Below are 24,662 nucleotides of genomic sequence, written 5' to 3' on the forward strand. Positions count from 1 at the left end.
ATACTTTAAAATTTCATCGTTTAATAATATTTTTTCAGATAGAATCCTGCTCCAACGGTACCTGACTTAGAATATTTTATACGAGTACATGGATGACATACCTTAGAAAGGGAATAATTAATATACTGCAGAATACTTTTTAAAATTTTTTTCGTTTAATTATATTTTTTCAAATAGAATCCTGCCCCAACGGTCACTACCTTAGAATATTTTATACGGGTACATCAATGACATACCTTGTAAGAGAAATGATCAATATTTTGGAGTATACTCTTCAAAATTTTTTCGTTTAACAATATTTTTTTTGATAGAATCCTGCCCTAACGGTAACTACCTTAAAATATTTTATACAAGTACATTGATAACATACCTTTGAAGAGGAATGATTAATATATTGCAGTATACTCTATAAAATTTACTTCGTTTAATTATATTTTTTTAAATAGAATCCTGCCCGAACGGTCACTTTCTTAGAATATTTTATACGGGTACATCGATGACATACCTTGTAAGAGGAATGATCAATATTTTGCAGTATACTCTTTAAAATATCTTCGTTCAATATTATTTTTTTGGAAAAATCCCTGCCTCAACGGTTACTACCTTAAAATATTTTATACAAGTACATTTATGACATACCTTGTAAGAGGAATGATCAACATTTATCAGCATACTCTTGAAAATTTCTTCGTGTAATAATATTTTTCTAGATAGAATCCTGCCCCAACGGTTACTTTCTTAGAATATTTCATACGGGTACATTGATGACATACCTGGTAAGAGGAATTATCAATATTTTGCAGTATACTCTTTAAAATATCTTCATTCAATAATATTTTTTTGGATAAAATCCTGCCTCAACGGTTACTACCTTAAAATATTTTATACGGGTGCATTGATGACATACCTTGCGAGAGGAATGATCAATATTTTGCAGTATATACTTCAAAATTTCTCCGTTTAAAAATATTTTTTTAGATAAAATTCTGCTCTAACCGTACCTGACTTAGAATATTTTATACGAGTACATGGATGACATACCTTAAAAGAGAAATAATTAATATACTGCAGAAAAGTTTTTAAAATTTTTTTTGTTTAATTATATTTTTTCAAATAGAATCCTGCCCCAACGGTCACTACCTTAGAATATTTTATACGAGTACATTAATGACATACCTTGTAAGAGAAATGATCAATATTTTGCAGTATACTCTTCAAAATTTTTTCGTTTAATAATATTTTTTTAGATAGAATCCTGCCCCAACGGTTACTTTCTTAGAATATTTCATACGGGTACATTGATGACATACCTTGTAAGAAGAATGATTAATTTTTTGCAGTATACTCTTTAAAATTTCTTCGTTTAATAATATTTTTTTTAATAGAATCCTGCCCCAACGGTTACTTTCATAGAATATTTTATACGGGTACATTAATGACATACCTGGTAAGAGGAATGATCAATATTTTGCAGTATACTCTTCAAAATTTTTTCGTTTAATAATTTTTTTTTTGGTAAAATCCTGCCTCAACGGTTACTACCTAAAAATATTTTATACAAGTACATTTATGACATACCTTGTAAGAGGAATGATCAATATTTCGCAGTATACACTTTAAAATTTCCTGGTTCGATAATATTTTTTTTGCATAAAATCCTGCCTCAACGGTAAATACCTTAGAATATTTCATACAAGTACATTGATGACGTACCGTGTAAGAGGAATGATCAACATTTTGCAGAATACTTTTTAAAATTTTTTTCGTTCAATTGTATTTTTTTAAATAGATTCCTGCCCCAACGGTCACTACCTAAGAATATTTTATACGAGTACATTGATGACATAGCTTGTAAGAGAAATGATCAATATTTTGTAGTATACTCTTCAAAATTTCTTTGTTTAATAATATTTTTTTAGATAAAATCCTGCCCCAACGGTAACTATCTTAGAATATTTTATACGGGTACACTGATAACATACCTTGTAAGTAAAATGACTCATATTTTGCAGTATACACTTCAAAATTTTTTCGATTAATAATATTTTTTTAAATAGAATCCTGCTTCAACGGTTACTTTCTTAGAATATTTTATACGGGTACATTGATGACATACCTTGTAAGAGGAATGATCAATATTTTGCAGTATACACTTTTAAATTTGTTTGTTTGTAAATATTTTTTTAGATAGAATGCTGCCCGAACGGTACCTACCTTAGAATATTTTTTACAGGTCTATTGATGATATACTTTGTAAGAAGAATAATCAATATTTTGTAGTATACTCTTCAAAATTTTTTCGTTTAATAATATTTTTTAGATAGAATCCTGCCCCAACGGTAACTACGTCAAAATATTTAATACGGGTATATTGATGACATACTTTGTGAGAGGTATAATCAATATTTTGCAGTAAACTCTTAAAAATTTCTTCTTTTAATAAAATCTTTTTCAAAGAATCCTGCCCTAACAATAACTACCTTAGAATATTTTATACGAGTACATTGATGACACACCTTGTAAGAAGAATGATTAATTTTTTGCAGTATACTCTTTAAAATTTCTTCGTTTCATTATATTTTTTTTGATAGAATCCTGCCCCAACGGTTACTTCCTCAGAATATTTCATACGGGTACATTGATGACATACCTTGTAAAAGGAATGATCAATATTTTGCAGTATACACTTCAAAATTTCCTGGTTCAGCTTTTTTTTTTTTGGATAGAATCCTGCCCCAACGGTACCTACCTTTTAATATTTTATACGGGTACATTGATAACATACCTTGTAAGATGAATGATCAATTTTTTGCAGTATACTCTTTAAAATTTCTTCGTCCATAATATTTTATTTGATAAAATCCTGCCCTAACGGTTACTACCTTAGAATATTTTATACAGGTACATCGATGACATACCTTGTAAGAAGAATGATCAATATTTTGCAGTATATACTTTAAAATTTCTTCGTTTAATAATATTTTTTCAGACAAAATCCTGCCCCAACGTTACCTACCTTAAAATATTTTATACGGGTACATCGATGACATACCTTGTAAGAGGAATAATTAACATTTTGCAGTATACTCTTTAAAATTTTTTCGGTTAATAATATTTTTTTTTAATCAATCCTGCCCTGACGATTACTACCTTAGAATATTTTAAGCGGGTACATTGATGACATACCTTGTAAAAGAAATAATTAATATTTTGCAGAATACACTTTAAAATTTTTTCGTTTAATAATATTTTTCTTGATAGAATCCTGCCCCAACGTTACCTACCTTTGAATATTCTATACGGGTACATTGATGACATACCTTGTAAGAGAAATGATCAATTTTTTGCAGTATACACTTCGAAATTTCCTGGTTCAATTATTTTTTTTTTTGCATAGAATCCTGCCTCAACGGTAACTACCTTAGAATATTTTATACAAGTACATTGATGACATTTCTTGTAAGAGGAATGATTAATATTTTGCAAAATATACTCCAAAATTTCTTCGTTTAATAATATTTTTTCAGATAGAATCCTGCTCCAACGGTACCTACCTTAGAATATTTTATACGAGTACATGGATGACATACCTTGTAAGAAGAATGATCAATATTTTGCAGTATACTCTTTAAAATTTTTTCGTTTAATAATATTTTTTTAGATAGAATCCTGCCCCAACGGTTACTACCTTGAAATTTTTTTTACGGGTGCATTGATGACATACCTTGTAAGAGGAATGATCAATATTTCGCAGTATACACTTCAAAATTTCCTGGTTCGATAATATTTTTTTTGCATAGAATCCTGCCCCAACGGTTACTACCTTAGAATATTTCATACGGGTTCATTAATGACATACCTTGTTAAAAGAATGATTAGTATTTTGCAGTATACACTTAAAAATTTCTGCGTTCAATAAAATTTTTTTTGATAGAATCCTACCTCAACGGTAACTACTTTAGAATATGTTATACGAGTACATTGATGACATACCTTGTAAGAAAAATGATCAATTTTTTGCAGTATACACTTCGAAATTTCCTGGTTCAATTATTTTTTTTTTTGCATAGAATCCTGCCTCAACGGTAACTACCTTAGAATATTTTATACAAGTACATTGATGACATTTCTTGTAAGAGGAATGATTAATATTTTGCAAAATATACTCCAAAATTTCTTCGTTTAATAATATTTTTTCAGATAGAATCCTGCTCCAACGGTACCTACCTTAGAATATTTTATACGAGTACATGGATGAGATACCTTAGAAAAGGAATTATTAATATACTGCAGTATACTCTTCAAAATTTTCTTCGTTTAATAATATTTTTTCAGATAGAATCCTGCTACAACGGTACCTACCTTAGAATATTTTATACGAGTACATGGATGAGATATTTTAGAAAAGGAATTATTAATATACTGCAGTATACTCTTCAAAATTTTCTTCGTTTGATTATATTTTTTTAAATAGAATTCTGCCCCAACGGTTACTACCTTAGAATATTTCATACGGGTTCATTAATGACATACCTTGTTAAAAGAATGATTAGTATTTTGCAGTATACACTTAAAAATTTCTGCGTTCAATAAAATTTTTTTTGATAGAATCCTACCTCAACGGTCACTACTTTAGAATATTTTATACAAGTACATTGATGACATACCTTGTGAGAGAAATGTATAATATTTTGCAGTTTACACTTCAAACTTTTTTCCGTATAATAATATTTTCCTAGAGAGAATCCTGCCCCAACGGTACCTACCTTAGAATATTTTATACGACAACATCGATAACTTACCTTGTAAGAGGAATGATCAGCATTTTGCAGTACACTCTTTAAACTTTCTCCGTTTAATAATATTTTTTTCGAAAGAATCCTGCCCCGACGGTTACTTCCCTAGAATATTTTAAACGGGTACATTGATGACATACTTTGTAAAAGAAATAATTAATATTTTGCAGAATACACTTTAAAATTTCTTCGTTTAATAATATTTTTCTTGATAGAATCCTGCCCTAACGGTAACTACCTTAGAATATTTTATACGAGTACATTGATAACATACCTTAAAAGAGGAATGATTAATATATTGCAGTAAACTCTTAAAAATTTTCTTCGTTTAATTATATTTCTCTAATAAGAATCCTGCCCAAACGGTCTCTACCTTAGAATATTTTATACGTGTACATTGATGACATACCTTGTAAGAGAAATGATCAATATTTTGCAGTATACTCTTCAAAATTTTTTCGTTTACTTATTTTTTTTTAGATAGAGTCCTGCCCGAACGGTCACTACCTTAGAATATTTTATACGGGTACATTAATGACATACCTTGTAAGAGAAATGACTCATATTTTGCAGTATACTCTTCAAAATTTCTTCGTTTAATAATATTTGATTTTGAAAAATCATGCCCTAACGGTAACTACCTTAGGATATTTTATACGGGTACATCGATGACATACCTTGTAAGAAGAATGATCAATATTTTGCAGAATATACTTCGAAATTTCTTCGTTTAATAATATTTTTTTAGATAGAACCCTGCTCCAACCGTCACTACCTTAGAATATTTTATACGAGTACATTGATAACATACCTTAAAAGAGAAATGATTAATATTTTGCAGTATACACTTTAAAATTTCTTCGTTTAATAAGATTTCTTTAGATAGAATCCTGCCGCAACTGTAACTACTTTAGAATATTTTATACGGGTACATTGATGACATACCTTGTAGGAAGAATGATTAATTTTTTGCAGTACACTCTTCAAAACTTCTTCGTTTCATAATATTTTTTTTGATAGAATCCTGCCTTAACGGTTACTACCTTGAAATATTTTATACGGGTGCATTGATGACATACCTTGTAAGTGGAATGATTAATATTTCGCAGTATACACTTCAAAATTTCCTGGTTCGATGATATTTTTTTTGCATAGAATCCTGCCTCAACGGTAACTACCTTAGAATATATTATACAAGTACATTTATGACATACCTTGTAAGAGAAATGATCAATATTTTGCAGTTTACACTTCAGAATTTCTTTGTTTAATAATATTTTTTTAGATAGAATCCTGCTCCAACGGTCACTAATTTAGAATATTTTATACGACAACATCGATGACATACCTTGTAAGAGGAATGATCAGCATTTTGCAGTACACTCTTTAAAATTTCTTCGTTTAATAATATTTTTTTTGAAAGAATCCTGCCCCGACGGTTACTTCCCTAGAATATTTTAAACGGGTACATCAAAGACATACTTTGTAAAAGAAATAATTAATATTTTGCAGAATACACTTTAAAATTTCTTCGTTTGATAATATTTTTTCAGATAGAATCCTGCTCCAACGGTACCTGACTTAGAATATTTTATACGAGTACATGGATGACATACCTTAAAAAAGGAATAATTAATATACTGCAGAATACTTTTTAAAATTTCTTTCGTTTAATTATATTTTTTCAAATAGAATCCTGCCCCAACGGTCACTACCTTAGAATATTTTATACGGGTACATCAATGACATACCTTGTAAGAGAAATGATCAATATTTTGGAGTATACTCTTCAAAATTTTTTCGTTTAATAATATTTTTTTTGATATAATCCTTCCCTAACGGTAACTACCTTAAAATATTTTATACAAGTTCATTGATAACATACCATTAAATAGGAATGATTGATATATTGCAGTATACTCTTTAAAATTTACTTCGTTTAATTATATTTTTTTTAATAGAATCCTGCCCGAACGGTCACTTCCTTAAAATATTTTATACGGGTACATCGATGACATACCTTGTAAGAGGAATGATCAATATTTTGCAGTATACTCTTTAAAATATCTTCGTTCAATATTATTTTTTTGGATAAAATCCTGCCTCAACGGTTACTCCCTTAAAATATTTTATACAAGTACATTAATGACATACCTTGTAAGAGGAATGATCAACATTTTGCAGCATACTCTTGAAAATTTCTTCGTATAATAATATTTTTCTAGATAGAATCCTGCCCCAACGGTTACTTCCTTAGAATATTTTATACGGGTACATTGATGACATACCTGGTAAGAGGAATTATCAATATTTTGCAGTATACTCTTTAAAATATCTTCATTCAATAATATTTTTTTGGATAAAATCCTGCCTTAACGGTTACTACCTTAAAATATTTTATACGGGTGCATTGATGACATACCTTGTGAGAGGAATGATCAATATTTTGCAGTATATACTTCAAAATTTCTTCGTTTAATAATATTTTTTCAGATAGAATTCTGCTCCAACCGGACCTGACTTAGAATATTTTATACGAGTACATGGATGACATACCTCAAAAGAGAAATAATTAATATACTGCAGAATAGTTTTTAAAATTTTTTTCGTTTAATTATATTTTTTCAAATAGAATCCTGCCCCAACGGTCACTACCTTAGAATATTTTATACGAGTACATTAATGACATACCTTGTAAGAGAAATGATCAATATTTTGCAGTATACTCTTCAAAATTTTTCCGTTTAATAATTTTTTTTTAAATAGAGTCCTGCCCTAACGGTTACTACCTCAGAATATTTTATACGGGTTCATGAATGACATACCTTGTTAAAAGAATTATTAATATTTTGCAGTATACACTTAAAAATTTCTTCGTTTATTAAAAGTTTTTTAGATAAAATCCTGCCTCAACGGTAACTACTTTAGAATATTTTATACGAGTACATTGATGACATACCTTGTAAGAAGAATGATCAATATTTTGCAGTATACTCTTTAAAATTTTTTCGTTTAATAATATTTTTTTAGATAGAATCCTGCCCCAACGGTTACTACCTTGAAATTTTTTTTACGGGTGCATTGATGACATACCTTGTAAGAGGAATGATCAATATTTCGCAGTATACACTTCAAAATTTCCTGGTTCGATAATATTTTTTTTGCATAGAATCCTGCCTCAACGGTACCTACCTTAGAATATTTTATACGGGTTCATTAATGACATACCTCGTTAAAAGAATTATTAATATTTTGCAGTATACACTTCAAAATTTCTTCGTTTTTAAAAATTTTTTTAGATAGAATCCTGCTTCAACTGTAACTACTTTAGAATATTTTATACGGGTACATTGATGACATACCTTGTAGAAAGAATGATCAATTTTTTGCAGTACACTCTTTAAAATTTCTTCGTTTCATAATATTTTTTTTGATAAAATCCTGCCTTAACGGTTACTACCTTGAAATATTTCATACGGTTGCATTGATGACATACCTTGTAAGAAAAATGATCAATATTTCGCAGTATACACTTCAAAATTTCCTGGTTCGATGAAATTTTTTTTTGCATAGATACCTGCCCCAACGGTTCCTACCTTAAAATATTTTATACGGGTACATCGATGACATACCTTGTAAGAGGAATAATTAACATTTTGCAGCATACTCTTTAAAATTTTTTCGTTTAATAATATTTTTTTTGATAGAATCCTGCCCCAACGTTACCTACCTTTGAATATTCTATACGGGTACATTGATGACATACCTTGTAAGAGAAATGATCAATTTTTTGCAGTATACACTTCAAAATTTCCTGGTTCAATTATTTTTTTTTTTGCATAGAATCCTGCCTCAACGGTAACTACCTTAGAATATTTTATACAAGTACATTGATGACATTTCTTGTAAGAGGAATGATTAATATTTTTCAAAATATACTCCAAAATTTCTTCGTTTAATAATATTTTTTCAGATAGAATCCTGCTCCAACGGTACCTACCTTAGAATATTTTATACGAGTACATGGATAAGATACCTTAGAAAAGGAATTATTAATATACTGCAGTATACTCTTCAAAATTTTCTTCGTTTAATAATATTTTTTCAGATAGAATCCTGCTACAACGGTACCTACCTTAGAATATTTTATACGAGTACATGGATGAGATACCTTAAAAAAGGAATTATTAATATACTGCAGTATACTCTTCAAAATTTTCTTCGTTTAATTATATTTTTAAATAGAATCCTGCCCCAACAGTTACTACCTTAGAATATTTCATACGGGTTCATTAATGACATACCTTGTTAAAAGAATGATTAATATTTTGCAGTATACACTTAAAAATTTCTGCGTTTAATAAAATTTTTTTTGATAGTCCTACCTCAACGGTAACTACTTTAGAATATTTTATACGAGTACATTGATGACATACCTTGTAAGAAAAATGATCAATTTTTTGCAGTATACTCTTTAAAATTTCTTCGTTTAATAATATTTTTTTTGATAAAATTCTGCCCCAACGGTTACTACCTTAAAATATTTTATACGACAACATCGATAACATACCTTGTAAGAGGAATAATCAGCATTTTGCAGTACACTCTTTAAACTTTCTTCGTTTAATAATATTTTTTTCGAAAAAATCCTGCCCCGACGGTTAGTCCCCTAGAATATTTTAAACGGGTACATTGATGACATACTTTGTAAAAGAAATAATTAATATTTTGCAGGATACACTTTAAAATTTCTTCGTTTAATAATATTTTTCTTGATAGAATCCTGCCCTAACGGTAACTACCTTAGAATATTTTATACGAGTACATTGATAACATACCTTAAAAAAGGAATGATTAATATATTGCAGTAAACTCAAAAATTTTCTTCGTTTAATTATATTTTTCTAATAAGAATCCTGCCCGAACGGTCTCTACCTTAGAATATTTTATACGTGTACATTGATGACATACCTTGTAAGAGAAATGATCAATATTTTGCAGTATACTCTTCAGAATTTTTTCGTTTACTTATTTTTTTTTAGATAGAGTCCTGCCCGAACGGTCACTACCTTAGAATATTTTATACGGGTACATTAATGACATACCTTGTAAGAGAAATGACTCATATTTTGCAGTATACTCTTCAAAATTTCTTCGTTTAATAATATTTGATTTTGAAAAATCATGCCCTAACAATAACTACCTTAGGATATTTTATACGGGTACATCGATGACATACCTTGTAAGAAGAATGATCAATATTTTGCAGAATATACTTCGAAATTTCTTCGTTTAATAATATTTTTTTAGATAGAATCCTGCTCCAACCGTCACTACCTTAGAATATTTTATACGGGTACATTAATGACATACCTTGTAAGAGAAATGATCAATATTTTGCAGTATACTCTTCAAAATTTTTTCGTTTAATAATTTTTTTTTAAATAGAGTCCTGCCCTAACGGTTACTACCTTAAAATATTTTATACATGTTCATTAATGACATACCTTGTTAAAAGAATTATCAATATTTTGCAGTATACACTTCAAAATTTCTTCGTTTCATAATATTTTTTTTGATAGAATCCTGCCTTAACGGTTACTACCTTGAAATATTTTATACGGGTGCATTGATGACATACCTTGTAAGTGGAATGATTAATATTTCGCAGTATACACTTCAAAATTTCCTGGTTCGATGATATTTTTTTTGCATAGAATCCTGCCTCAACGGTAACTACCTTAGAATATTTTATACAAGTACATTTAATACATACCTTGTAAGAGAAATGATCAATATTTTGCAGTTTACACTTCAGAATTTCTTTGTTTAATAATATTTTTTTAGATAGAATCCTGCTCCAACGGTCACTAATTTAGAATATCTTATACGACAACATCGATGACATACCTTGTAAGAGGAATGATCAGCATTTTGCAGTACACTCTTTAAAATTTCTTCGTTTAATAATATTTGATTTTGAAAAATCATGCCCTAACGGTAACTACCTTAGGATATTTTATACGGGTACATCGATGACATACCTTGTAAGAAGAATGATCAATATTTTGCAGAATATACTTCGAAAATTCTTCGTTTAATAATATTTTTTTAGATAGAATCCTGCTCCAACCGTCACTACCTTAGAATATTTTATACGGGTACATTAATGACATACCTTGTAAGAGAAATGATCAATATTTTGCAGTATACTCTTCAAAATTTTTTCGTTTAATAATTTTTTTTTAAATAGAGTCCTGCCCTAACGGTTACTACCTTAAAATATTTTATACGGGTTCATTAATGACATACCTTGTTAAAAGAATTATCAATATTTTGCAGTATACACTTCAAAATTTCTTCGTTTCATACTATTTTTTTTGATAGAATCCTGCCTTAACGGTTACTACCTTGAAATATTTTATACGGGTGCATTGATGACATACCTTGTAAGTGGAATGATTAATATTTCGCAGTATACACTTCAATATTTCCTGGTTCGATGATATTTTTTTTGCATAGAATCCTGCCTCAACGGTAACTACCTTAGAATATTTTATACAAGTACATTTATGACATACCTTGTAAGAGAAATGATCAATATTTTGCAGTTTACACTTCAGAATTTCTTTGTTTAATAATATTTTTTTAGATAGAATCCTGCTCCAACGGTCACTAATTTAGAATATTTTATACGACAACATCGATGACATACCTTGTAAGAGGAATGATCAGCATTTTGCAGTACACTCTTTAAAATTTCTTCGTTTAATAATATTTTTTTTGAAAGAATCCTGCCCCGACGGTTACTTCCCTAGAATATTTTAAACGGGTACATTAAAGACATACTTTGTAAAAGAAATAATTAATATTTTGCAGAATACACTTTAAAATTTCTTCGTTTGATAATATTTTTCTTGATTGAATCCTGCCCTAACGGTAACTACCTTAGAATATTTTATACGAGTACATTGATAACATACCTTAAAAGAGAAATGATTAATATATTGCAGTATACTCTTCAAAATTTTCTTCGTTTAATTATATTTTTTTAAATAGAATCCTGCCCGAACGGTCACTACCTTAGAATATTTTATACGGGTACATTGATGACATACCTTGTAAGAGAAATGATCACTATTTTGCAGTATACTCTTCAAAACTTTTTCGTTTCATAATATTTTTTTTGATAGAATCCTGCCTTAACGGTAACTACCTTGAAATATTTTATACGGGTGCATTGATGACATACCTTGTAAGTGGAATGATTAATATTTTGCAGTATACACTTCAAAATTTCTTCGTTAAATAAAATTTTTTTAGATAGAATCCTGCCTCAACGGTCACTACTTTAGAAAATTTTTTACAGGTACATTGATGACATAACTTGTAAGAAAAATGATCAATTTTTTGCAGTATACTCTTCAAAATTTCTTCGTTTAATAATATTTTTTTTGATAGAATTCTGCCTTAACATTTATTACCTTGAAATATTTTATACGGGTGCATTGATGACATACCTTGTAAGAGGAATGATCAATATTTTGCAGTATACATTTCAAAATTTCCTCGTTCGATGATATTTTTTTTGCATAGAATCCTGCCTTAACGGTAACTACCTTAGAAAATTTTATACAAGTACATTAATAACATACCTTGTAAGAGAAATGGTTAATATTTTGCAGTTTACTCTTCAATTATTTTTTCGTATAATAATATTCTCCTAGATAGAATCCTGCCCCAACGGTACCTACCTTAGAATATTTTATACGGGTACATCGATAACATACCTTGTAAGAGGAATGATCAACATTTTGCAGTACACTCTTTAAAATTTCTTCGTTTAATAATATTTTTTTTGAAAGAATCCTGCCCCGACGGTTACTACCTTAGAATATTTTAAACGGGTACATTGATGACATACGTTGTAAAAGAAATAATTAATATTTTGCAGAATACACTTTAAAATTTCTTTGTTTAGTAATATTTTTCTTGATAGAATCCTGCCTCAACGGTAACTACCTTAGAATATTTCATACATGTACATTGATGACATACCTTGTAAGAGGAATGATCAATATTTTGCATTTTACACTTCAAAATTTTTCTCGTATACTAATATTTTTTCAGATACAATCCTGCCCCAACGGTACCTTACTTAGAATATTTCATACGGGTACATTGATGACATACCTTGTAAGAGGAATGATCAACATTTTGCAGAATACTTTTTAAAATTTCTTCGTTTAATCATATTTTTTTCGATAGAATCCTGCCCCAACGGTACCTACCTTCAAATATTTTATACGGGTACATTGATGACATACCTTGTAAGAGGAATGATCAATTTTTTGCAGTATACACTTCAAAATTTCTTCGTTTAATAATATTTTATTTGATAAAATCATGCCCTAACGGTTACTACCTTAGAATATTTTATACGGGTACATCGATGACATACCTTGTAAGAAAAATGATCAATATTTTGCAGTATATACTCCAAAATTTCTTCGTTTAATAATATTTTTTTAGATAAAATCCTGCCTCAACGGTTACTACCTTAAAATGTTTTATACGGGTGCATTGATGACATACCTTGTGAGAGAAATGATCAATATTTTGCAGTATATACTTTAAAATTTCTTCGTTTAATAATATTTTTTCGATAGAATCCTGCCCCAACGGTACCTACCTTATAATATTTTATACGGGTACATTAATGACATACCTTGTTCAAAGAATTATTAATATTTTACCGTGTACACTTCAAAATTTCTTCGTTTCATAAAATTTTTTTAGAAAGAATCCTGCCTCAACGGTAACTACTTTAGAAAATTTTATACGGATACATTGATGACACACCTTGTAAGAAGAATGATCAATTTTTTGCAGTATACTCTTCAAAATTTCTTCGTTTAATAAAATTTTTTTTTAAAGAATCCTGCCCTAACGGTTACTTTCTTAGAATATTTTATACGGGTACATTGAGGACATACCTGGTAAAAGGAATGATCAATATTTTGCAGTATACTCTTTAAAATTTTTTCGTTTAAAAACGTTTATTTAGATAAAATCCTGTCCCAACGGTTACTACCTTGAAATATTTTATACGGGTGCATTGATGACATGCCTTGTAAGAGGAATGATCAATATTTTGCAGTATACACTTCAAAATTTCCTGGTTCGATGATATTTTTTTTGCATAGAATCCTGCCTCAACGGTAACTACCTTAGAATATTTTATACAAGTACATTTATGACATACCTTGTAAGAGGAATGATCAACATTTTGCAGCATACTCTTTAAAATTTCTTTGATTAATAATATTTTTTTCGAAAGAATCCTGCCCCGACGGTTACTACCTTAGAATATTTTATACGGGTGCATTGATGACATACCTTGTAAGAGGAATGATCGATATTTTGCAGTATAAACTTCAAAATTTTCTCGTTTGATGATATTTTTTTTGCATAGAATCCTGCCTCAACGGTTACTACCTTAGAATATTTTATACAAGTACATTGATGACATACCTTGTAAGAGAAATGTATAATATTTTGCAGTTTACACTTCAAACTTTTTTTCGTATAATAATATTTTCCTAGATAGAATTCTGCCCCAACGGTACCTAAATTAAAATATTTTATACCGGTACATCGATGACATACCTTGTAAGAGTAATGATCAGCATTTTGCAGTACACTCTTTAAAATTTCTTCATTTAATAATATTTTTTTCGAAAAAATCCTGCCCCGACGGTTACTACTTTAGAATATTTTAAACGGGTACATTGATGACATACTTTGTAAAAAAAATAATTAATATTTTGGAGAATACACTTTAAAATTTCTTCGATTAATAATATTTTTCTTGATAGATGCCTGCCCTAACGGTAACTACCTTCAGAATATTTTATACGGGTACATTGATGACATACCTTGTAAGAGAAAAGACTCATATTTTGCAGTATACACTTCAAAATTTCTTCGATTAATAATATTTTTTTAAATAGAAATCTGCTTCAACGGTTACTTTCTTAGAATATTTTATAAGGGTACATTGATGACATACCTAGTAAGAGGAATAATCAATATTTTGCAGTATACTCTTTAAAATTTCTTCGTTGAATAATATTTTTTTAGATAAAATCCTGCCTCAATGGTTACTACCTTAAAATGTTTTATACGGGTGCATTGATGACATACCTTGTGAGAAAAATGATCAATATTTTGCAGTATATACTGTAAAATTTCTTTGTTTAAGAATATTTTTTCAGATAGAATCCTGCTCCAACGGTACCTGACTTAGAATATTTTATACGAGTACATGGATGACATACCTCAAAAAAGGAATAATTAATATACTGCAGAATACTTTTTAAAATTTTTTTCGTTTAATTATATTTTTTCAAATAGAATCCTGCCCCAACGGTCACTACCTTAGAATATTTTATACGGGTACATCAATTACATACCTTGTAAGAGAAATGATCAATATTTTGGAGTGTACTCTTCAAAATTTTTTAGTTTAATAATATTTTTTTTGATAGAATCCTGCCCTAACGGTAACTACCTTAAAATATTTTATACAAGTACATTGATAACATACCTTTAAAGAGAAATAATTAATATATTGCAGTATACTCTTTAAAATTTACTTCGTTTAATTATATTTTTTTAAATAGAATCCTGCCCGAACGGTCACTTCCTTAGAATATTTTATACGGGTACATCGATGACATACCTTGTAAGAGGAATGATCAATACTTTGCAGTATACTCTTTAAAATATCTTCGTTCAGTATTATTTTTTTGGATAAAATCCTGCCTCAACGGTTACTACCTTGAAATATTTTATTCAAGTACATTTATGACATACCTTGTAAGAGGAATGATTAACATTTTGCAGCATACTCTTGAAAATTTCTTTGTATAATAATATTTTTCTAGATAGAATCCTGCCCCAACGGTTACTTCCTTAGAATATTTTATACGGGTACATTGATGACATACCTGGTAAGAGGAATGATCAATATTTTGCAGTATATACTTCAAAATTTCTTCGTTTAATAATATTTTTTCAGATAGAATTCTGCTCCAACCGTACCTGACTTAGAATATTTTATACGAGTACATGGATGACATACCTAAAAAGAGAAATAATTAATATACTGCAGAATAGTTTTCAAAATTTTTTTCGTTTAATTATATTTTTTCAAATAGAATCCTGCCCCAACGGTCACTACCTTAGAATCTTTTATACGAGTACATTAATGACATACCTTGTAAGAGAAATGATCAATATTTTGCAGTATACTCTTCAAAATTTTTTCGTTTAATAATTTTTTTTTAGATAGAGTCCTGCCCTAACGGTAACTACCTCAGAATATTTTATACGGGTACATCGATGACATACCTTGTAAGAGGAATAATTAATATTTTGCAAAATATACTCCAAAATTTCTTCGTTTAATAAAATTTTTTTAGATCGAATCCTGCTCCAACGGTACCTACCTTAGAATATTTTATACGAGTACATGGATGAGATACCTTAGAAAAGGAATTATTAATATACTGCAGTATACTCTTCAAAATTTTCTTCGTTTAATAATATTTTTTCAGATAGAATCCTGCTACAACGGTACCTACCTTAGAATATTTTATACAAGTACATGGATGAGATACCTTAGAAAAGAAATTATTAATATACTGCAGTATATTCTTCAAAATTTTCTTCGTTTAATTATATTTTTTTAAATAGAATCCTGCCCCAACGGTTACTACCTTAGAATATTTCATACGGGTTCATTAATGACATACCTTGTTAAAAGAATGATTAATATTTTGCAGTATACACTTAAAAATTTCTGCGTTCAATAAAATTTTTTTTGATAGAATCCTGCCCCAACGGTTACTTTCTTAGAATATTTTATACGGGTACATTGATGACATACCTGGTAAAAGGAATGATCAATATTTTGCAGTATACTTTTTAAAATTTCTTCGTTTAATAATATTTTTTTAGATAAAATCCTGCCTCAACGGTTACTACCTTAAAATATTTTATACAGGTTCACTGATGACATACCTTGTAAGAGGAATAATCAATATTTTGCAGTATACACTTTAAAATTTCTTTGTTTGTAAATATTTTTTTAGATAGAATCCTGCCCGAACAATACCTACCTTAGAATATTTTTTACAGGTCTATTGATGATATACTTTGTAAGAAGAATAATCAATATTTTGTAGTATACTCTTCAAAATTTTTTCGTTTCATAATATTTATTAGATAAAATCCTGCCCCAACGGTAACTACCTCAGAATATTTCATACGGGTACATTGATGACATACCTTGTGAGAGGTATAATCAATATGCTACAGTGAACTCTTAAAAATTCCTTCTTTTAATGAAATTTTTTTTCAAAGAATCCTGCCCTAACGGTAACTACCTTAGAATATTTTATACGGGTACATTGATGACATACCTTGTAAGAAAAATGATTAATTTTTTGCAGTATACTCTTTAAAATTTATTCGTTTAATAATATTTTTTTCGATAGAATCCTGCCCCAACGGTTACTTGCTTAAAATATTTTATACAGGTACATTGATGACATACCTTGTAAGAGGAATGATCAATTTTTTGCAATATACTCTTCAAAATTTCTTCGTTTAATAATATTTTTTTAGATAAAATCCTGCCCCAACGGTTACTACCTTAGAATATTTTATACGGGTACATTGATGACATACCTTGTAAGAAAAATGATTAATTTTTTTCAGTGTACTCTTTAAAATTTCTTTGTTTAATAATATTTTTTTCGATAGAATCCTGCCCCAACGGTTACTTGCTTAAAATATTTTATACGGGTACATTGATGACATACCTTGTAAGAGGAATGATCAATTTTTTGCAGTATACTCTTTAAAATTTCTTCGTTTAATAATATTTATTTCGATAAAATCCTGCCTTAACGGTTACTACCTTAAAATATTTTATACGGGTGCATTGATGACATACCTTGTAAGAGGAATGATCAATATTTCGCAGTATACACTTCAAAATTTCCTGGTTCGATAATATTTTTTTTGCATAGAATCCTGCTTTAACGGTTACTACCTTGGAATATTTTATACAAGTACATTGATGACATACCGTGTAAGAAAAATGATCAATATTTTGCAGTTTACACTTCAAAATTTTTTTCGTATAATAATATTTTTATAGATAGAATCCTGCCCCAACAGTACCTACCTTAGAATATTTTATACGGGTACATTGATGACATACCTTGTAAAAGAAATAATTAATATTTTGCAGAATACACTTCAAAATTTCTTTGTTTCATAATATTTTTTAGATAGAATCCTGCCTTAACGGTAACTACCTTAGAATATATTTTACAGGTACATTGATGACATACCTTGTAAGAGGAATGATCAATTTTTTGCAGTATACTCTTCAAAATTTCTTCGTTTAATAATATTTTTTTTGATAGAATCCTGCCCTAAGGGTAACTACCGTAGAATATTTTATACGAGTACATTGATGACATACCTTTAAAGAAGAATAATTAATATATTGCAGTATACTCTTCAAAATTTTCTTCGTTCAATTGTATTTTTTTCAATAGAATCCTGCCCCAACGGTCACTACTCAAGAATATTTTATACGAGTACACTGATGACATACCTTGTAAGAAAAATGACTCATATTTGGCAGTATACACTTTAAAATTTCTTCGATTAATAATATTTTTTTAAATAGAATCCTGCCCCAACGGTTACTTGCTTAGAATATTTTATACGGGTACATTGATGACATACCTGGTAAGAGAAATGATCAATATTTTGCAGTATACTTTTTAAAATTTCTTCGTTTAATAATATTTTTTTAGATGAAATCCTGCATCAACGGTTACTACCTTAAAATATTTTATACAGGTGCATTGATGACATACCTTGTAAGAGAAATGATCAATATTTTGCAGTATACACTTTAAAATTTCTTCGTTTGTAAATATTTTTTTAGATAGAATCCTGCCCGAACGGTACCTACCTTAGAATATTTTATACGGGTACATTGATGCCATACCTTGTAAGAAGAATGATTAATTTTTTGAAGTATACTCTTAAAAATTTCTTCGTTTTATTAAATTTTTTTTGATAGAATCCTGCCCCAACGGTTACTTCCTTAAAATATTTTGTACTGGTCCATTGATGACATACCTTGTAAGAGGAATAATCAATATTTTGTAGTAAACTCTTTAAAATTTCTTCATTTAATAATATTTTTTAAATAGAATCCTGCCCCAACGGCAACTACTTTAGAATATTTTATACAGGTACATTAATGACATACTTTGTAAGAGAAATGATCAATATTTTGCAGTATACTCTTTGGAATTTCTACGTTTCATAATATTTTTTTATATAGAATCCTGCTCCAACGGTTACTACCTTGAAATATTTTATACGGGTAAATTGATGACATACCTTGTAAGAGAAATGATCAATATTTCGCAGTATACACTTTAAAATTTCCTGGTTATAATATTTTTTCTCATAGAATCCTGCCTCAACGGTAACTACCTTAGAATGTTTTATACAAGTACATTAATGATATACCGTGTAAGAGGAATGATTAATATTTTGCAGTTTACACTTCAAAATTTTTTTCGTATTATAATATTTTTTGGATAGAATCCTGCCCCAACGGTACCTACCTTAGAATATTTTATACGGGTACATTGATGACATACATTGTAAAAAAAATAATTAATATTTTATAGTATACTCTGAAAAATTTCTTTGTTTGATAATATTTTTTTAGATAGAATCCTGCCCCAACGGTCACTATCTTAGAATATATTATACGGGTACATTAAGGACATACCTGGTAAGAGAAATGATCAAAATTTTGCAGTATACTCTTTAAAATTTTTTCGTTTAATAATAATTTTTTAGACAAAATCCTGCTCCAACGGTTACTACCTTGAAATATTTTATACGGGTGCATTGATGACATACCTTGTAAGAGAAATGATCAATATTTCGCAGTATACACTTTAAAATTTCCTGGTAATAATATTTTTTTTGCATAGAATCCTGCCTCAACGGTAACTACCTTAGAATATTTTATACAAGTACATTGATGATATACCGTGTAAGAGGAATGATTAATATTTTGCAGTTTACACTTTAAAATTTTTTTCGTATTATAATATTTTTTGGATAAAATCCTGCCCCAACGGTACCTACCTTAGAATATTTTATACGGGTACATTGATGACATACATTGTAAAAAAAATAATTAATATTTTATAGTATACTCTGCAAAATTTCTTTGTTTAATAATATTTTTTTAGATAGAATCCTGCCCCAACGGTCACTATCTTAGAATATTTTATACGGGTACATTGATGACATACCTTGTAAGAGAAATAATCAATATTTTGTAGTATACTCTTCGAAATTTCTTTGTTTAATAATATTTTTTTAGATAGAATCCTGCCCCAACGGTAACTATCTTAGAATATTTTATACGGGTACATTGATGACATACCTTGTAAGAGAAATGACTCATATTTTGCAGTATACACTTCAAAATTTCTTCGATAAATAATATTTTTTTTTAATAGAGTCCTGCCCCAACGGTTACTTTCTTACAATATTTTATACGGGTACATTAATGACATACCTGGTAAGAGGAATGATCAATATTTTGCAGTATACACTTTAAAATTTCTTTGCTTGTAAATATTTTTTTAGATAGAATCCTGCCCGATTGGTACCTACCTTAGAATATTTTTTACATGTCTATTGATGATATTTTTTGTAAGGAGAATAATCAATATTTTGTAGTATACTCTTCAAAATTTTTTCGTTTAATAATATTTTTTAGATAAAATTCTGCCCCAACGGTAACTACCTTAGAATATTTCATACGGGTACATTGATGACATATCTTGTCAGAGGTATAATCAATATTTTGCAGTGAACTCTTTAAAATTTCTTCTTTTAATAAAATTTTTCTTTTAAGAATCCTGCCCTAACGGTACCTACCTTAGAATATTTTATACGTGTACATTGATGACATACCTTGTAAAAAAAATAATTAATATTTTGTAGTATACTCTTCAAAATTTCTTTGTTTAATAATATTTTTTTAGATAGAATCCTGCCCCAACGGTAACTATCTTAGAATGTTTTATACGAGTACATTGATGACATATCTTGTAAGAGAAATGATCAATATTTTGTAGTATACTCTTTAAAATTTCTTTGTTTCAAAATATTTTTTTAGATAGAATCCTGCCCCAACGGTAACTATCTTAGAATATTTTATACGGGTACATTGATGACATACCTTGTAAGAGAAATGACTTATATTTTGCAGTATACACTTCAAAATTTCTTTGTTTAATAATATTTTTTTAGATAGAATCCTGCCCCAACAGTACCTACCTTAGAATATTTTATACGAGTACATTGATGACATACCTTTAAAGAGGAATGATCAACATTTTGCAGAATACTTTTTAAAATTTTCTTCGTTCAATTGTATTTTTTTAAATAGATTCCTGCCCCAACGGTCACTACCTAAGAATATTTTATACGAGTACATTGATGACATAGCTTGTAAGAGAAATGATCAATATTTTGTAGTATACTCTTTAAAATTTCTTTGTTTAATAATATTTTTTTAGATAGAATCCTGCCCCAACGGTAACTATCGTAGAATATTTTATACGGGTACACTGATAACATACCTTGTAAGTAAAATGACTCATATTTTGCAGTATACACTTTAAAATTTTTTCGATTAATAATATTTTTTTAAATAGAATCCTGCCTCAACGGTTACTTTCTTAGAATATTTCATACGGGTACATTGATGACATACCTTGTAAGAGGAATGATCAATATTTTGCAGTTTACACTTTTAAATTTCTTTGTTTGTAAATATTTTTTTAGATAGAATCCTGCCCGAACGGTACCTACCTTAGAATTTTTTATACGGGTACATTGATGACATACCTTGTAAAAAAAATAATTAATATTTTGTAGTATACTCTTCAAAATTTCTTTGTTTAATAATATTTTTTTAGATAGAATCCTGCCCCAACGGTAACTATCTTAGAATATTTTATACGAGTACATTGATGACATACCTTGTAAGAGAAATGATCAATATTTTGTAGTATACTCTTTAAAATTTCTTTGTTTAATAATATTTTTTTAGATAGAATCCTGCCCCAACGGTAACTATCTTAGAATATTTTATACGGGTACATTGATGACATACCTTGTAAGAGAAATGACTCATATTTTGCAGTATACACTTCAAAATTTCTTCGATAAATAATATTTTTTTTAATAGAATCCTGCCCCAACGGTTACTTTCTTACAAAATTTTATACAGGTACATAAATGACATACCTGGTAAGAGGAATGATCAATATTTTGCAGTATACACTTTAAAATTTCTTTGCTTGTAAATATTTTTTTAGATAGAATCCTGCCCGATTGGTACCTACCTTAGAATATTTTTTACATGTCTATTGATGATATACTTTGTAAGAAGAATAATCAATATTTTGTAGGTTACTCTTCAAAATTTTTTCGTTTAATAATATTTTTTAGATAAAATCCTGCCCCAACGGTAACTACCTTAGAATATTTCATACGGGTACATTGATGACATACCTTGTAAGAGGTATAATCAATATTTTGCAGTGAACTCTTTAAAATTTCTTCTTTTAATAAAATTTTTTTTTAAAGAATCCTGCCCTAACGGTACCTACCTTAGAATATTTTATACGGGTACATTGATGACATACCTTGTAAAAAAAATAATTAATATTTTGTAGTATACTCTTCAAAATTTCTTTGTTTAATAAAATTTTTTTAGATAGAATCCTGCCCCAACGGTAACTATCTTAGAATATCTTATACGGGTACATTGATGACATACCTTGTAAGAGAAATGACTTATATTTTGCAGTATACACTTCAAAATTTCTTTGATTAATAATATTTTTTTAAATAGAATCCTGCCCCAACGGTTACTTACTTAGAATATTTTAAATTGGTACATTGATGACATACCTGGTAAGAGGAATGATCAATATTTTGCAGTATACTTTTTTAAATTTCTTCTTCTAATAATATTTTTTTAGATAAAATCCTGCCTTAACGGTTACTACCTTAAAATATTTTATACGGGTGCATTGATGACATACCTTGTAAGAGGAATAATCAATATTTTGCAGTATACACTTAAAAATTTCTTTGTTCGTAAATATTTTAGTTAGATAGAATCCTGCCTGAACGGTACCTACCTTAGAATATTTTTTACAGGTCTATTGATGATATACTTTGTGAGAAGAATAATCAATATTTTGTAGTATACTCTTCAAAATTTTTTCGTTTCATAATATTTTTGAGATAGAATCCTGCCCCATCGGTAACTACCTCAGAATATTTTATACGGGTACATTGATGACATACCTTGTGAGAGGTATAATTAATATTTTGCAGTGAACTCTTAAAATATCCTTCTTTTAATAAAATTTTTTTTCAAAGAATCCTGCCCTAACGGTAACTACCTTAGGATATTTTATACAGGTACATTGATGACATACCTTGTAAGAAAAATAATTAATTTTTTGCAGTATACTCTTTAAAATTTCTCCGTTTAATAATATTTTTTTCCATAGAACCCTGCCCCAACGGTTACTTGCTTAAAATATTTTATACGGGTACATTGATGACATACCTTGTAAGAGGAATGATCAATTTTTTGCAGTATACTCTTCAAAATTTCTTCGTTTAATAATATTTTTTTAGATAAAATCCTGCCCCAACGGTAACTATCTTAGAATATTTTATACGGGTACATTAATGACATACCTTGTAAGAGAAATGACTCATATTATGCAGTATACACTTTTAAATTTCTTCGATTAATAATATTTTTTTAAATAGAATCCTGCCCCAACGGTTACTTTCTTAGAATATTTTATACGGGTACATTGATGACATACCTGGTAAGAGAAATGATCAATATTTTGCAGTATACTCTTTAAAATTTCTTCGTTTGATAATATTTTTTTAGATAAAATCCTGCCTCAACGGTTACTACCTTAAAATATTTTATACGGGTGCATTGATGACATACCTTGTAAGAGGAATGATCAATATTTCGCAGTATACACTTTAAAATTTCCTGGTTCGATAATATTTTTTTTGCATAAAATCCTGCCTCAACGATTACTTCCTAAGAATATTTTATACAAGTACATTGATGACATACCGTGTAAGAGGAATGATCAATATTTTGCAGTTTACACTTTAAAATTTATTTCGTATAATAATATTTTTATAGATAGAATCCTGCCCTAAGGGTAACTACCTTAGAATACATTTTACAGGTACATTGATGACATACCTTGTAAGAGGAATGATCAATTTTTTGCAGTATACTCTTTAAAATTTCTTTGTTTCATAATATTTTTTAGATAGAATCCTGCCTTAACGGTTACTACCTAAGAATACATTTTACAGGTACATTGATGACATACCTTGTAAGAGGAATGATCAATTTTTTGCAGTATACTCTTCAAAATTTCTTCTTTTAATTATATTTTTTTTGATAGAATCCTGCACTAAGGGTAACTCCCTTAGAATATTTTATACGAGTACATTGATGACATACCTTAAAAGAGGAATAATTAATAGATTGCAATATACTCTTCAAAATTTTCTTCGTTCAATTGTATTTTTTTAAATAGAATCCTGCCCCAACGGTCAGTACTTAAGAATATTTTATACGAGTACATTGATAACATAGCTTGTAAG

The sequence above is a fragment of the Copidosoma floridanum genome, unplaced genomic scaffold (assembly GCF_036245765.1).
Source record: "Copidosoma floridanum isolate Cflo_tuat_1 unplaced genomic scaffold, Cflo_Japanese_pri ptg000016l, whole genome shotgun sequence".
Lineage (NCBI taxonomy): Eukaryota > Metazoa > Arthropoda > Insecta > Hymenoptera > Encyrtidae > Copidosoma > Copidosoma floridanum.